Here is an 11,620-nt window from a genome sequence, read left to right as displayed (position 1 = left end):
TTCTTAATGACCTCTTGCTTTCTTCATGTTTGATGTCATCTCACAACTCATCTGGTCTTTAGTCATTAGTGTGCAATGCATCAAATCTATTCTTGAGATGGTCTCTAAATTCAGGTGGAATATACTCAAAGTTTTATTTTGGCTCTCAAGGATTTGTTTTAATTTTCTTCAGCTTCAACTTGACCTTGTATATGAGTAATTGATGGTCTGCTCCACAGTCGGCCCCTGGCCTTGTTCTGACTGATGATACTGAACTCACTATTGTCTCTTTCCACAGATGTAGTCCATTTGATTCTTGTTCTGGTGAGGTCCACATGTATAGTCGCTGTTTATGTTGTTGAAAAAGGTATTCCCAGTGAATAGATTGCTGGTCTTGCAAAATTCTATCATGCAATCTCCAACTTTGTTTCTATCACCAAGGCCATATTTTTCAACTAATAATCCTTATTCTTTGTTTCCGACTTCAGTATTCAAATCACCAGTAATTATCAATGCATCTTGATTGCATGTTTGATCAATTTCAGACTGCAGAAGTTGGTAAAAATCTTCAATTTCTTATCTTTGGCATTAGTGGTTGGTGCATAAATTTGAATAATAGTCATATTAACTTGTCTTCCTTGTAGGCTTATGGATATTATCCTAGTGCTGACAGTGTTGTAATTCAGGATAGATCTTGAAATGTTCTCTTTAACAATGAATACAACGTTGTTCCCCTTCAATTTGTCATTCCCAGCAGAACAGACCATATGATTGATTCAAAATGGCCAATATCAGTCCATTTCAGCCCACTAATGCAAAGGATATTGATCTTCAAGCATTCCATTTCATTTTTGACAACTTCCAGTTTTCCTAGGTTCATACTTGGTGCATTCCACATTCTGATTACTAATGAATTTTTGCCACTGTTTCTTCTCATTTTGAGTTATGTCACATCAGCAAATGAAGGTTGTGTACAGTTAGTGAAATCTCCTAACCTCTAAGTTTTAGTTTTTTAGTCCATAAAATAGGGATAATAATACCAATTGGAAAAGGTGTTAGGTGGATTAAATGAAGCAAATATGCAAAGCACATCCTGTACTAGTAAAGGCTCCATGAAAGTAATTAAAGCAGGTTTTGGACACACCAGGTCTGGGTTTGGATTCCAGCTCTGCTCCATTGCCACCTTGGGAAATTACTGTGTGTGCATATGTGTGCTGCCTGCCATCGAGTTGATCCTTGACTCATGGTGACCCCATGCACAATGGAACCAAATGGTGCCAAATCTGTCTTAGTCTGGAAGCTCCACTGAACCTTGCTCAGCATCACAGCAACACACAAACTCTACTGATAGATGGGTAATGGCTGTGCATGAGGTGCACTGGCCAGGAATTGAACCCTGGTCTCCTGCATGGCAGGAGAATTCTACCACTGAACCACCATGCTCCATCTACTACTGTTGTTGTTAGCTGCTGCGGAGCCAGCCCCATTTACTGTTGCTGTTGTTCTGCACTGTCGAGTCAGTTCCAACTCATAGTGATCCTGTGTACAACAGAACAAAGCACTGCCCGGTCCTGTGCCATCCTCACAACCATTGTTATGCTTGAGCCCATTGTTGCAGCCACTGTATCAACCATATTATTGAGGGTCTTCCTCTTTTTCATTGGCCCTTTACCTTACCACGCTTGATGTTCTTCTCCAGGGACTGATCCCTCCTGATAACATATCCAAAGTATGTGAGACGTAGTCTCACCATCCTTGATTCTAAGGAGTATTCTGGTTGTACTTCTTGCCACTTACTAGACCTCTCTAAACCTCAGTTCCCGCCTCTGTAAAATAGAGAAAATAATAATCTACCTCATGGAGTTTTTGTGGTGATTCATGAGACTGATATATACATATATGCAATATGTATATGCGTGTGTGTGTATATATACCATACATACATACACATATATACACATACATATGTATATAGTGTGTGTGTGTATATATACATATATATACATATATACATATATATATATATATATATATATATGGACGTAGTTGCATGCCAGACTCGTAGTTACATGTTTGCAAATTTGAATAATTGTTCTATTATTCCTGTCTACATAACCCTTTGGTTGGCCCTATTACCCCCTCTTCTTTTCTCATCTTCTTGTCTAGGATTCCTAAAAGAGCTCTTACTGTTTCTCTTTAGGCTTATGTCCATTTGTTGTTCCCTCCTCCACTTCAGGGCACCCCCAACCTCATGGAAACACAGGGATACAGTAACTCACAAGACAGTAAACCAAAACAAAACAAAACCAAACCCACTGCCGTCGAGTCAACTCCGACTCATAACGACCCTATGAGGACAGAGTAGAACTGTCCCCATAGGGTTTCCGAGGAGTGGTTGGTGAATTTGAACTGCTCACCTTTTGGTTAGTGACCAAGCTCTTAATCACTACACCACCAGGGCTCCACAACACAGTAAGTATATTGAAAAGAAGAACTAATGCTTTTTCCCTTGTTCTAAAAGTAATGCATATTCTTTCGTGTGGAACTTTTGGTAAGAGCTAAAATTCTGAAGGCCAAATCCTCACCCATGGCCCCCTGGAGGAAGGAAGTGTTTCACACAGGAAATGGATCTGTTAAGCTTTGAATTCCATAGGACTGGGGCAGCACTGAAGCAACAGGCAGCCTCTAACCACTGTTTATTCCAAGAGACACCATTGCAAATGCCTGAATTTACTTTCACTAAGGTCATCTATCTTTCTCAGAATCCAAAGTCAAAAACACCTTCCTGCTCTCCTCAGTTGGGCCATAAGTCTTTCCTTAATCCTAGTCATTAAAAAAAAAAAAAGTGTTACTGCAGGTTTTGAAGCCACTTCCTCATGCTAATAAACTTGTCCCTTCCTTACCCCCTCTCCCTGCAGCCCCCTGCCCATCTCTGTCTGGTTCGTTGTTTCGGTTATGGGAGGCTCACTCTACTCCACCTGCTGGAGAGGTGCCTCACCCTAGGAGCTACCATCAAGAGTCTGGTCACCTGAGAGCAAGATATATTACCTAGTCTCCTACCTGAGAATGCCCTCAACTCTACACACCACTTAATCCCATTTAAGCCAATTACTCTGAACCTGTACAGGGTCTAGCCCAGGAACAGCAAATAAATATGCCTACGTCTGCCACACAGATACAAACACACACACACACACACATGCACACACACACACACAGAAAACACTGCTAATTGTAGCACTCTTTCCACAGAGCATTAAGATCCTTCTCAGCACAACTTCTCAGGCAGCCACAAGGAATCAGTGAGATAAAAATCTATTTGCCATCCTTTACCTAGCCTGTGGTGAGGAATAGATCTTCGTCATCAGCAAACACTTATTGAGCTACTAATGTATGCAGGAGTTTACAGTCTAGGTGTGGATTCAAGAAAGATACAAAAAAGAGATACAAGGCAATGCCAGGTAGCCTGTGCTAAGGGCCAAATACCCTGAATCAACAGGAGATGATGTAATCAGCTGGAGGAGTTCAGAGGTGGGCACAGACCCATGAGTGCTCAGAGAAGGCTGATGGAGGAAGTTAGACTAGACGGGACCATTGGAGGAAAACCGAGACTTAGAAAAGTAGAGAAAAATGGAGAGAAAACCCCAGACTTTAAAAAGAATGTGATCTATAGCTCAGGGACAGACAAGAATGCATGGATATCTTTGGGGAACAGAGAGAGAGCAAGCCAATTTAGCTAACACCAAGGTGGTGAAGTGGTTAAGAGCTCAGGCTGATAACCAAAAGGTTGGCAGTTCGAATCCACCAGCTGCTCCTTGGTGACCCTATGGGGCAGTTCTACGCTGTCCTATAGGGTCGCTATGAGTCGGAATCGACTCAGTGGCATTGGGTTTAGTTTGGTTGGGTTTAAGGTTATTCAGGTTCTGCCCAAATATCACCTCTTCAGACGGGCCTTCCCTGATCAGTCCAGCCAAAACAGCATCCCCATCGCTCTCTATCCCTTTGTTGTTATTGTTGTTAGCTGCGTTGAGTCAGCCCCCATCTCATGGTGACCCCATGCACAATGGAAAAAAATGCTGCCTGGTCCTGCACCATCCCCATGATTAGCTGCAGATCAGACAGTATGATCCACAGGGTTTTCATTGGCTAGTTTCTGAAGCAGACTGCCAGGCCTTTCTTCCTAGTGCATCTCAGTCTGGAAGCTCCACTGAAAACTGTTCAGCTACATGCAAGCCTCCAGTGAGGAATGGGTGGTGGCTGCACGTGAGGTGCATTAGCTGGGAACTGTACCCAGGTCTCCCAGATGGAAGGCAAGAATTCTACCACTGAACCACCAATACACCCCACCTATTCCCTCAAAACCAGTTGCCTTTGAGTCAGTTCTGACTCATGGTGACCCCATGTGTTGCAGAGTAGAACTGTGCCTCGTAGGGTTTTCAATGGCTGCGATCTTTCAAAAATAGATCACCAGGACTTTCTTCCAAGGTGCTTCTGGGTGGATTCGAACTGCCAACCTTTCAGTTAGTAGGGATTCCTTCTACTCCCTTACCCCCACTCTTTTTCTTCATGGTTTACTACTGCTCATCTAGAATATGAGCTCCACTAGGACAGGGACTTTGTCTGCTTTGTTCACCGCTGTGTTCCTAGCACTTGAAACAGGGCCTGGAACATAGGAGGTGCTTAGAAAAAGTTTATTAAATCAATTAATGGACCCAGGGTTCCTGTAGGAAAACTTGCAGGAGCTCAGTATGCAGAAATATGTGGGGCTCAGTTGTTATTGTCTTTGGCCATCAAACTAAGGACCCTGGTCTATTAAAAAGCACTTAAAAGTGTTTCCTGGAGAACTCCACGAGATGTACTAGGTCAAAAACAGGAATTCCATGTTCAAATGTATTGCTGGAACACTGTGTTAAACCAAGCTGAGCAAGTTTCTTTTCTGTATTTCTTTCTAACCTTTACCATATAATTGTGGATATCCAAGCATTCCCATGTATTAATCCATAGCACTCCTTTTTTTATTAACACATCACATGGATTTAGCATTTACTTGAAGACACTTTGGGAAATGACGCTGCAGAAACTGGGAAGTTTTAAAGATGTTGGAACAGTTTTATGCATATACAATGATATTTTAGGAGGATTAATCTGGTAGGATGCACTAGCAGAGAAAGAATTAAAATAGGCAGTCCAGTTTGGGGATTATAGCATGAGTCAAGTCATCAATTATAACACAAATAATATGTGCCAGATACTATTCTAGACACTGGGGATACAGCAATAAACAAAATTAAGTCTACCCCTCATGGATAGGGAAACCATATGTTCCCATTTGCCCAGGGCAGTCCCTGTTTTTGTCTGTTGTCCCCCATAACTATTCAATAGTGTCATTTTCATTCTCAAAATTGTCCTGGTTGGGATAATAAATTAAATGGCCACCTTATCCTTTGGTGGTTTGAACCCACCAGTGTTTCTGTGGGAGAAAAGATCTGGCAATCTGCTCCCATAAAGATTTCAGACTAGGAAACCCTATGGGGCAGTTCCACTCTGTCCTATAGGGTTGCTAAAAGTAAGAATCAACTCAACGGCACACAACAATTCATGGAATGGAGATTCTATGAAAGAAGCCATGAGGCTAGCCCATAGGGTGTTTTTGTACAAGCTAGACTGTGATGGTTAAGATTGTGTGTCAACTTGGCTGGGCCATGATTCTCCGTGTTTTAATGTAATCACTCTCATGATTGAATATACTGTGAGTAGCCAATCAGTTCAAAGGGAGTCTCCTTGGGGGTGTGGCCCACACTTGTATATAAGCAGACGTTCTGGCTTTTTGCTCTCTGTGGATCCTGCGGCTGCTTCCTGTCGTCTCATCTCCCGTTCTTGGGGCTTGAGCTGTCAGCTTATCTGCCGAACCTGGGATTCGTCGATCTGCACAGCCGGTGAGTGGGAGCCCTGCTCTCTGACCTTCCGACCTTGGGCTTGCCAGCTTCTGCAGCTGTGTGACTTGGGAGAGGCCTCTACCCTGATCCACGGACTTGGGACGTTCTAGCCTCTACAATCACTTGAGCTGTTTCCTTGATATAATCTTTCTATACATATATTTATACACTTTACTGGCTTTGCTTTTCTAGAGAACCCAGTCTAAGACATAGACAAAGGCTCCCCCTCTGACAGGACATAGCCCATGGATGCATCACTGGACAAGCAGACACCACCCTTGTGCACACTGAATAAAAGCATCTTTATGGGAAGATGCCAGGACATTCCACTTGGAGGGCATAGCTTAGGCTGGATTTGCGCCTCCACGCCCCTACTGTGTGCAGAGATTTACAATCTAGGTGCGGAGTCAGGAAAAAACAAAACGAAGATACAAGGCAAGCCTGGCCCAGCTCCCTTGCACAGTGAACAACCCACACAACAATTAGCTGATGCCCTGGAAATGATCAAAGAAATAAACAAACAAAAATGCAGAAATAAATACAATGTCAAATAGCAAACAGCAGTGGAAAGAACAAAGCAAGATAAGGGTATTGAGAGTGATGGGGCAGCCATACTGCATGACTCCAGCAGGCGCCGTTCACAATGTGGTCTGTAAATGGCGCCCCCTGGAGTTGAGCAACATGGCCACCCTGACAACCAGTACTAGTTGCCGTTGACGCCTACTCATGGCGACCCCATGTGTGGCAGAGTAGAACTGTGCTCCATAGGGTTTCCAGTGGCTGGTTTTTCAGAAGTAGATGACCAGGCCTTTCTTCTGAGGAGGGCCTCTGAGCAGACTCAAACCTTCAACATTTCAGTTAGCAGAGGAGTTCATTTACACCACCTCGTTGCACCACTCAGGGATTCCCCACCCTGGCAGGAGGCACTGTTTTAGAAAGGGTGGTCAGGATAGGTCTTGCTGTGGTGCTGGTAGATAATTTGACACCAATCTTAATGAAAGAGGAAAAGCTATGAGAGAAATATCACAGTGGAGGGGGGAGGTGAACGTGACATGGTGGTTGGCTTCATGCAAGAGGTTTGGGAAAGGACTGTTAAAAATGACTTCAAGCTTTCACGCATGACAAACTAGGGAAATCATGGTGCCACTCAATTCTGTCCAACTTACTGAGCACTTCCGTTTGCCCTGTGGTGGGGGGGCGAGCAGGGGAGGCAGGGAGCACACTGGGGAAGAGGCGCAGTCCCTCCTCTGGCGAGTTGACCAGCTCAATCAGGATTTCTCAATATGTGTTTGGTGAAACACTAGCTAGGTGGTATGATAATTGGTGTTACTAGGAAAAGTTGCTCAGGTAAGTCTGGGAAATGCTGAGTTAAGCAAAATTAAACATGTTTCTTTACTAAAAGACTTCACTTTTGATAGGCTAACATGTTTTGTGACCACCACCCATCTATCAGTCTGTCATACTGTGGTGGCTTGAGTGTTGCTATGATGCTGGAAGCTATCTTACTGGTATTTCAAATACCAGCAGGGCCACCCATGGTAAACAGGTTTCAGCAGACCTTCCAGCCTAAGACAGACTAGGAAGAAAGGACTGGCAATCTACTTCCAAAAATTGTTGTTAGGTGCCATTGAGTCAGTTCTGACTCATACTGACCCTATGTACAACAGAATGAAACACTGCCCGGTCCTGTGCCATCCTCACAATTGTTGTTATGTTTAAGCCCATTGTTGCAGTCACTGTGTCAGTCCATCTCGTTGAGGGTCTTCCTCTTCTTTGCTGACCCTCTACTTTACCAAGCATGATGTACTTCTCCAGGGATTGATCCCTCCTGATATATACCCAAAGTATGTGAGACATAGTCTGGCCATCCTTGCTTCTAGGACCATTCTGTCTGTACTTCTTCCAAGACAGATTTGTTTGTTCTTTTGGCAGTCCATGGTATATTCAATATTCTTCACCAACACCACAATTCAAAGGCATCAGTTCTTCTTTGGTGTTCCTTATTCATCCAAAAACAAGCCAGTGAAAACCCTAAGGCTCACAACAGAATATTATCAAATATAGTGTTGGAAGATGAGCCCCCCAGGTTGAAAGGCAAACACCAACAATCATGAAAATGGTGGCGGATTGGGCACCATTTCTTTCTGTTATACATAGGGTCACGATGAGTTGGAGCTGACTCCATGGCAACAAACAACAGAAGTCTCTCTTAACTTAAGCCACCCAAGGAAATTTTTCTTCACACAGTGTTTCAGACTAGTGTTCCTGCAGTAGGAACTGTGCTCTAGACAAATGCCAACCCAACTAGAATAGAAAGCAGAGTCAGATAAGGGCTATGAGGAAGGCAGAGCTGGCAGAGATAAGGGAGGCACCACGGGGCCTTTTGCATGGCCCCAAGGAGGGCACAACCCCACAATTGTTGAGGCCCACAGCTGCCATAGGGCAGATCTGCCTGTGGTTGTCCCCACAGGCCTGGCGTCACCCAAGCTCCACAGTAACCTTTGAGTCAGCTCCCCCTCAGGGCCAAGTTTAGCCTCTGACTGACTAGCTGGCTAAAGTGGTTGTCTGACCTCCCTGAGCATCCACTTACCCTTCTATAAAATGGGGATAAAAATATTGCCCTCTCTCTCCTGGGTGGCACGAGGCGCTGGTAATTACTGTTTGGCAGGGGAGCTGAGGTGCTGACAAGCTGTCTGACACATTTCTCCTCAGCTGCTCTTGACGCATCACCTTGTCTCCACAAGAAACGACAAACCCCGTGGTCAGCACCCCACAGCATGCTCACACCTCAGTAATGTTCAGTGTTCAGTAATGTACTGTCTCTCTCTGTGGCTGCTGTCAAAACAAGAGACTCGCCTAACCCTCTTCGGACACCTGGGCATTGTGGAGGTGGGAGACCCACCTGCTGGCTGCCCTTCCCAGGCCCTGCTGCACCTGGGAGGCTGCTCAGGGCTGGGACACCCAGAGGAGGTGTCGTCCACCTGGAGGCAGCCATGCGGTGTCCCTCTCGCTGAGGAGGACGAGCCCACCCAGCCGGGGTTGTCGCAGGACAGGTTGATGATAACATCAGAGGACCCGAGCCAAGCCCAGTCTGGCGGGACCAGTGAGCTGAGGTAGGTGCTATGTGTCTGAGCATGCAGGGAGAAGAAAGGGTGCCTGGTGGGAGAAGAAGCTCTGGCTGTCCTTGCCCTAATCCTTCCACCAGGGAGAAAAAGGAAGTGGCACCTCCAGCAAGTATCAAAGAAACCTCGAGGCTCCTGTACATACAGTTAGCCAGTAAATCAGCCTCTCATCCCCACTCCTGAGGAGTAGGACAATCCTGCTTATGAAGCATGGTGGTCTTTTGTAGCAACTTTCTCCCCTCCAGCCTGCCTGTGAGATGCATTTATACCCAGTTCCATCTGGATAGGAAATGCTGGGGAGTTAGTGAAGCAGTACATGGCACCCTTCAGTCTAGGTTGGAGAACTCCCTGGGTGGCACAAACAAGTAAGTGCTCAACTACTAGCCAAAAGGTTGGCGGTTTGAACCCACCCAGAGGTGCTGCAGAAGACAGGTCTGGTGATCTGCTTCTGAAAGGTCATAGCCTTGAAAACCCTATGGAGCAGTTCTACTCTGCATACACGGGGTCACCAGGAGACAGAATCAACTCAAAGGCAAACAACAACAACAGCCTAGGCTGAAGGCAATTCTACAGATGACCAAAGTAAGAGCTGCTCCCGAGAAGGACTGAAAAGTAGTAGCTATTAGGTCTCCCTGTATGACTTTGAAATGCCAGTATGCTCACCTACAGAATGGGGCCATAACGCTGAGCTCTTCCAATTGGCTGGTATCAGAACTCATTCCTGTTTGTCGGGCATGTTCCTGTGAATCCAGTTGTTAATATTGACGCACACCTTGCTTATTTGTACAGATATGCCTTCTGATCATCCCCAAAACATCTCACTAGATAGTGGGCTTATATTTCCACCCGTGGCTAAATTTGGCTGCTTTAAATGCTAAGATGGAATCCCTGGGTACTGCAAATGGTTAAAACACTCCTCTACTAAACAAAAGGTTGGAGGTTCAAGTTCACCAAGAGGCACCTCAGAAGAAAGGCCTGGTGATCTACTTCTGAAAAGTCAGCCATTGGAAACCCTATGGAGCACAGTTCTACTCTGACCCACATGGGTTTGCCATGAGTCAGAGTTGGCTTGACAGCAACTGGTTTTTAAATGCTAAGAAAGAGCTAAGACCCATGCTGATTTCAATTCAAATCTCCATCCCCATGGCATCAAATGCCAGCTTCCAATCAAGATCTCTTGAAATCCCTGGAAATTGGAGTCGGTGGGAGAGGGACGGGATTAGGGAATGACATCAGGAGACTGTCTAGCTCAGTTTCCATCCCCTGCCTTCTTTAAAAGCCATCTTTGTCTTTAGCCCTAGCACGTTACCAAGTACCTTGTCAATGTCAGAGCAGCCACGAAAAGAATCTTCGGCATGTTGTTAACCTCGTTCCAACATGTAATTAGTCTAAAAGGCCTCCTCGCTGCCTCCATTCAGCGTTATGTCATAAAGAATCAGATATTTTACTACTGCAGGACACTGTGAGGACTTTAAAGAGTTAATTATGGCTCACTCGAGCCCATCCCCAAGATCCAGGAATTAAACTGTTTATTTTCAAGTGTCAGTCTTCAAGACAGCATTCAAGGCACTTCCTCCATGGGACCTGGTTTGATGTTGGTTTGAAAGTAGATCCACGGGGGTACGCAGTAGTGGGTTGGAGGAGGTCCTTTGATTTGGGCCTCTCTCCAGGTCTTGGCCATGTATTTTCAGAGATCCCATCCTCTGTTCAGCCTCAGAAAGAAAAGAGAACCAAGGAAAGCTGGAATTCTACTTACCCTTTTAGTTCCATGGGGTGAACCCAGCTAAAGCCATTTGAAATCTCTGACCTGGAGAGACCAGCAGTGTGGCCAGAGTTCAAAGGGAGTTCAGCCCTAATCTAGATGTTACAATCTGAGCCAATCTAACCATGCAGGCTCTGAGGACATTATTATCAGTCAAGTGTAATTATAGATAAAATAGTTTTATTAATCAGCTTCCTAAGGGGAATGTGTTTATCTGATGGGTGTGTATATAACATGCGCATAGGGGTGGGCAGAGTATGTGTGCTGTGTGTGGTTGGTCCACACTATGGGGAGGACAGGGGGGATGTTGGGGAGAGTGTAGTACGTGTAGGAGGAAGTGTGGCTGGGAGTTATGTCTAGGTGCTCTGGGGGCTCTGCAAGAGGGGCAGAGTGTATGTAGTAGCGTTGATGGCAAGTATGTGTGCGTGTGCGTGTGTGTGTTTGCTCATGTTTATACAACTGGACTTAAAGTTGTCCCTGTTCCTTCACTATACCTTGGCTATGTCATAATCCTTTTCCCAATCAATATTGTTGCTGTTGTGTGCCAAGTCAATTCCGACTCATACCGAACCTATAGGAGAGAGTAGAAGTTCCCCATAGGGTTTCCCAGGCTGTAACTTTACGGGAGCAGATCACCAAGTCCTTTGTCGCACGGAGCCACTGGTGGGTTCAAATCACCGACCTTTCAGTTAGCAGCCAAGCATTTAACCATTGTGCCACCAGGACTCCTAATCAATAGACTTTCCCATATTTGTACCTAGCTGGAGTCTATAGAGATCCCACCTGCAGATTCCACTTGCAGGTGCCATCTTTGGCCACTA

This window comes from Trichechus manatus, unplaced genomic scaffold (assembly GCF_000243295.1).
Source record: "Trichechus manatus latirostris isolate Lorelei unplaced genomic scaffold, TriManLat1.0 scaffold00006, whole genome shotgun sequence".
Classification (NCBI taxonomy): Eukaryota; Metazoa; Chordata; class Mammalia; order Sirenia; family Trichechidae; genus Trichechus; species Trichechus manatus.
Note: the sequence above shows the minus strand (reverse complement) of the source record.